The 6,377-nt window shown below is 44.4% G+C and overlaps 1 non-coding gene across 1 annotated transcript; it reads right to left on the reverse strand.

Annotated features, from left to right (window-relative positions):
• Positions 1-832: 832 nt before the first annotated feature.
• On the reverse strand, positions 833-914 carry trnas-cga (transfer RNA serine (anticodon CGA)). The gene has a single exon. It is a non-coding gene; the product is annotated as a tRNA-Ser (tRNA).
• Between the last annotated feature and the right edge of the window lie 5,463 nt (positions 915-6,377).

Below are 6,377 nucleotides of genomic sequence, written 5' to 3' on the forward strand. Positions count from 1 at the left end.
GTCAACCAGGGCAGTAAGGTTTGTGGATTTTGGGAAGGAGATAGAAACGGGCGATGTGGGGTTGGAGAACGATGAGGTTGGAGGCTGTTGGTGGGAGGTCACCTGAGGTGATGATGTTTTGGATGGTCTGCGAGATGATGATTTGGTGGTCAGAGTGGGGTTATGATCAAGGGGACGGTAGGGGGAGGTGGTAGAGAGCTGACACATGGCTTATATTTAAGTTATCCTTATAGGAGAAATATACATAGAATACTTGTACACAGAGCAACAAATGTGCCCGAGAATATCAGAGTCAATGTGTGAGCCTCTTCAAGAAGGGCAAGGTGCCTGACTGTCTTTGTTCAGTTGGACAGATTCACGCTTCATTCTCCCCTCCCTTCTAAAGGTTCATAATGCTGAGACTAGGTTTTTTTTTCATTCCCAGCAACTGCAGTGATTCGGTCGGTGGGGTTGGTCAATTGACACATGCCATGAGCAGCTTGTCGACTATTTTACCTTCCCGTCCTGTTTGCTGTTCTCAGTGAGACCTTGAAAGGATTTTCATTGCTGCAAATCAAGAATGCAAAGCTCATTTCGCTTTCAACGCCACGAGAAAGTTTGGTTTGGAGCTCCAGCACATGGCTCACAGCCTCACCGCCTCACCGCCTCACTATGGTTGCCCCTGCAAATGTATATCCTAAAACATGTCAGCTTTTGTGAAGGTTTGTGCTTGTTCTATCATGACAGGTAGTGAGTTGCCTTTTCCCTTCTTTGCAATCTCAGTGAAAAGTTCTGCTGTCCTTGCTTTGACTCCTGACATAAACAGCCTTTGAATTTGTTCTCCGTTTTCACCCGTAGTCAGGAGGATTTGAACCTGCGCAGGAATAACCCAATGGATTTCGAGTCCATCACCTTAACCGCTCGGCCATGACTACTGCAAGACAAGCTATGCTATTTATCTTTTCAGGTGGCTTTCCGAGGCCAGTCGCGCTGTGGATGAATTATTTCTGGGTTTGCTTGAATCCAATCACTTCACAGATTTTCAAAGTGTTAAATTTGGTACATGGTGATGCAGGTTGTTTCATCCCAATGCATAAAATAAATGTTCATTTACCGGCAAACATATAAATTGCAGGGAAACAAAAAAGCTCAGCAGATCTGGGAACATCTGTGGGCAGAGAATTTGAATCAAAGGTTCAGAACTTCTTCAGAACTCTGTTTTCTCCTTTCAGTCATGCAGTTTCTGTTTTTGTTTCAGATTCCAAACATTTCCCAGGTCTTTATCGCAGCTGTTAAAGCAACATCGAAATACCTTTGTGGTCACTCACCGGACAAGATTTCCATTTGGGCAACATTTTCCTGACTACATTAAAACCCATAGCTGTACAGTCAAAAGGGAACTGGTAGAGTGAGAACAGCACTTGTTCCCTCCGCAGTGTCTTCAAAGCGACAATTTCACATTTCACCCTCAAAAACAACAGCCAATTGCACCGCAGAAAATGGCGAGCTCTTGCAGCAGCCCTTAAACTGAGCTTGTGGTGAATTCAAACTTCCTCGCTTGGCAGGATAATTATCCTGTATCGACTGTACTTTTCCAAAATAAAACCTGGGACATACCTTGAGGAGACGTGAGAACAGTCTGATCCTACCCTCTGCAGGCCCATCCATATCAGTGGGAACCCGCTCCCCTACAACCGGCCCGTCTCCCTTCAACCCTTTCAGTGTCTTGTCTATTCCTGAGTTTTCTCGTTGTCCTGGAGCTGAGATGAGATTTGAATTCCTGATATGCAGGAACGAGAATCCTTTCAATGTCTCAGATCAGTTCATGTCTCGAGAACATCCAAGTCAATGTCCCGGGCTCAAAGAAGTGGCAGGTGTCTGGACTGTTTGTGCTCAGTCGGAAAGTTCACTCTTCATTCTCCTGTGATTCCAGTTCCCAAAAGGTTTCTAAAGGTTCGCAAAGCAGGAGGCTGGGTTTTCTGTTTTACTTCCTTAATAATTTTTTTCCCCACCGACTGTCAATGTTTTCCCAAAATCTCTTGCACCATGTCAGGAGGTGAGGAAGTCCCATTTGGTGGACAGAATCCTGGGGCTGGGAATGTTCGCTTTGGAGCAAAACCAGAGATTTCCTGGGGCTGTATCTAATGATGGGGTTGGGTAGGAGTGAGGATGCGCAGGTTGATCGTCAGGAGAAATTGTGCCAATGACAAAGGTCAGTTGCCAGAGGACTGGGATTGACGATATTTCATGAAAAACAGCAGTTATTCCGGATAATAGCACAGCATACTGCAGAAACTCAACAGGTCCAGCTGTATCAGTGGAAAGAGAAACAGAGCTCAGGTTTTGAGTACAGTTAGATTCTTGTTCAGAAGGTGTCTTTCCTGAATGCCAGCAAACTACCAGACCTGAGAAAACAGGTTTTCTTTACAGGATTCAAACCTGTGTGGGGAAACTCCCAATAGATTTTGAATCCATCGCCTTAACCACTCGGCTATGAGCTACCTTCTAATATTCCTCACGAAACAATTCGAACAGGAAAGGTGAGTATTCGATTCGTGATGTCTGTGCCACCACCCTAATATTTACTGCCACCCTGTACTTGATCGGAATGGAGTAGGCTGTTGTGGGAATGAATTGATCTAAACACATAGAGGAGAGAGAGTCAATGGAAAAGATGTTTCCATGAGTGGAGAGATTAATTATCAGCGCAATGGATTGAGAAAGAATTATGTCCTTGTATTTTTATTGCACCTTTCACCACCACCTGAATCACAGACAATGAAGGACATTTGGATCAGATTCCTCTTTGGCAAATCTAATGTGCAAATCAGGGCTGTTGGTTTAATTAGGGGTCTAAAAACAAAATGTTTTAAACACTGACAGCTGGCACTGGAGACACCAGCGAGTTCACGCTGAACTTTGGAGGCTTCCGGTGCTCTGATTTATCCCCAGGTGCGTTAACTCACGGAAACGAGTCGCCCATTTAAATCAGAGATAAAGTGGATGTTCTCACACACAGGGAGAAGCAAATCTGTGGAATTCTTGACAACAGAGGCTGCCAAGGCGAGGCATATTCAAGGCTGAGATGGACATTTAGTCATTTCGGGTTCACTAATATCTTTTTAGGGAAGGAAACTGCCATGCTGGTATGGTCGACATGTGACTCCAGACCCACAGCAATGTGGTTGACTCTTTACTGCCCTCTCTGGCAATTAGTAATGGGTGATAAATATTGGCATCACCAAACATCTCCCTCATCCTGTCTACGGATAAAGGATCTGCAGTCCCTGCTATCTCCTGTTAACAGCATCCTGCTTTGTACTTTTCTGCAATACATTTACTGCACAACATCAGATTATCACAGGCCCGCTTTCTCCACTTTGAAACGCAGGGCGATAATATGAATCATTTCGAAACTTGGAGAGAGAAAGTTCGCTGGTGAAGGTGTTTCTGGTGTAGGAACAGGTGTGGGAGTGTGTACAAGTCAGGTCGCACGGATTAGTGTCAGTAAACTGGTTGGCATACAGGGTTTGCATCGCTCAGGCGTGGGTGCAATTCCCAGTCGGGAAATGAAGATTTATATCTCTTCCTGTTAACTGTAGGAATGAAAATGAGTCCCTGGTTATGCACAGAGCACATACCCTGAATCTACCAGAGTCAGTCCAGTGAGAGTTTGCCTTCATGTTGAAGGATAATGGCAACAGATGCATGGGAATATGACTATCACAAACTCCCTTCATGTATCTCACCGTTCTCAGTTTGAAATATGCTGCTGTTCCTTCAGTGTCACTGCTTCTAAATCCTGGAACTCCCTTCCTCATGGCATCAACGCTATACCTACGTGCCAAGGAGTTCGAGTGTTCAAGAAAGTAACTCGTCACCTCCATTTGTGGAGTAATTAGGGATGGGCAATAAATCCAACCCAATGGAATGAAACCCTATCCCAGGCATCAGGGTTTAAGCTGCAGCTTCTGACTGAACACCTACAAACGGTCAGGAACACGTTCAAAAGCAAAGGATGGGAGTAAAACAAAAGTGAAAGGCAATGATGGCTGGGAAGGGCAGCAGGGGCATGAGGCAGGAAGTAAGTGTGGTGCAAGGCTCAATATTGGTTCCAATGGGTCAGGCTTGACAGCTGCTCAATTAACCAAAATGAACACATTCCTCTTGTTAGGTTCCCTCAGCGTGTGTTACCATTGTTAATGGTCCCTGAGAGGATGAATCCATGCGCTTTATCCAGTCAGCTTAAACAGGAGAATATGTCAGCTTTGAACCAAAGCAGGAGGAGATCGTCTCCTTCCGTGTATTTTCACGGGAGAATATTCAGCTGTGAACGGTCTGTGTTGAAGAGTGGGGTTAGACTGAAATTCTCACTGAGTAACACTGATACAGGATAGTTCCCCAAGTTACTGTGATTGCATGGTTAAGGAAATGCCATAATGGATGCGTAAAAAAACTGTGTAGTGAACAGGCGATTTTGAATTAAAATCCCAGCGGTGCCTGAGCTTTACACTGAAGATTCCTTGTTTAAACTTCTCTGAAATGCCATATTGTTGATGTAAACAACAGTTATTTTTCCCCCTTTATTCATTCATTGCATGAGGGTGTCACTGGTTCTGCCAACATGTATTGTCCGTTGCTAATTACCCACGATTATTGCGGTGGGCCTGGAGTCAGATGTAGGCGCAATCAGGTGAGGATAAAAGATCCCTAAAAGATATTTGTGAACCTGATGGGTTTTGGTTCCCTGATGATGGAATCAAGGTCATCACTGCATTGTAAATTCCGGATATATTTGGAACTCAAAGTCTAGCTTCTTGCAGGGGAGCAGGTATTTGAACATCGGTCTCCAGAACATTAGCTGGCTTTCTGGGTAAACAGTCAAGTGAAAATACCGCTCGTCCATTGCTTCCCGTGTTGGAGGAGAGAACTGAGCATGGTTCCTATGTTTGAGTGCAGACAGTTATCATTCGGTGCTGGCACCCCGTCGCCTATTTTCTCCCCATCAGGGAATGGTTTCCTGCTCACAATTAATTCATCCTGAGGTTTGGGAGGAATAACAAGGTGAGGCAGATTAACTGCAGACTTACTGTGGAATATTGTGGTAGTGAGACAGACACCAGGAACTGATCACTCTCATTCTCTGCTGTCACCATTCATTCACTTTACACCAACAGTGAAAACATCACTGTAATTGTATAATTGTAGCATTTTGTTTCTTTATGGTGGATTAGGAATTCTATTTCAAAGTTGAAACACTCATCATGTTTTGAGGGAAGAAATGTCTCCTTGTCTCAGTCCCTAAGTGACAGAAACACTATTTGGAGAATGTGAGCCCAGTTCCAGGCTTTACACTCGGGGTGGGAGTGGTGCTTGTGGTGAGGAAGCCTCTCAGCAGCTCCACTCTCAAACACTCCCCGATTTTCAAACTTTACAAAGAGCAGCAATGGGAAATAAGGGAAATAGACGGACGGAGACTCGGAAAATATAAAAGAGGGTGAGGTGAATACCCACAGACAAATAGAGATGCATATTGGGGTAGACACTAAAAGGGCCAATTCTCCATTCGACACCGCTGCTAACTAACTGAAAGGAAAAGGCAAATAAAACCATTTAAGCAGAGCCTTTCACCACCTGAGGGTGAAGCAAGCAGCATTACAGCCGATAAAAGCCTGTTAAAGTTGTAAAGTTGACGACTGGAAAGTCATGCAATATTTTGATAAATATTCCGATTCAATAGATAAAAGTGATAATTTCCGTGGCATTATACTATAGGAGGTCATAACTGACCTGGTTCTGACGAACGGTCAGTAGATCTGAAATGTTAACTCTATATCTCTCCACAGATGCTGCCAGGCCTGCTGGGTTTCTCTGTCAATTCCCGTTTTTGTTTCAGATTTCCGGCATCCGCCGTTCTTTGTTTCATGTTAGCTTGAATATCATTTGGGACACAGTTAGTTACCTCACAGACCCTTTCCTTTTCTTCACAGGGGAGGCGATACAATCCATGCAATCAATTGTTGGAAGAACCCATCCGGTCACTAATGCCCTTTCAGGACAGAAACTGCCCACCCTTATCTGTTCTGGCCTACATGTGACTCCAGACTCACAGCAATGTGGTTGATTGAATAAATGCTGCCGAGCCAACAATGCCAGTTAATGAGTAAAAATACAATGAGTCAACAAAGCTGTTGTCATGAAAAGCTAGGAGGGAAGAACTTCCGGTCGATAGTTCAAACCAGGGCCAGGGTTCCAAAAACGCCAAAACTGAATCTTTAGACAACCAGGGAACGTGCCGGAGATGCTTGTATCGTTCATCAACGATATTATTTCTGCCTTTCCATTTTGTTCCTTTTGGCGACAGATCAGTTTGTCCCTGCGTTCGAGTTTTCATCGTG

This window comes from Stegostoma tigrinum, unplaced genomic scaffold (assembly GCF_030684315.1).
Source record: "Stegostoma tigrinum isolate sSteTig4 unplaced genomic scaffold, sSteTig4.hap1 scaffold_110, whole genome shotgun sequence".
NCBI classification, from domain to species: Eukaryota; Metazoa; Chordata; class Chondrichthyes; order Orectolobiformes; family Stegostomatidae; genus Stegostoma; species Stegostoma tigrinum.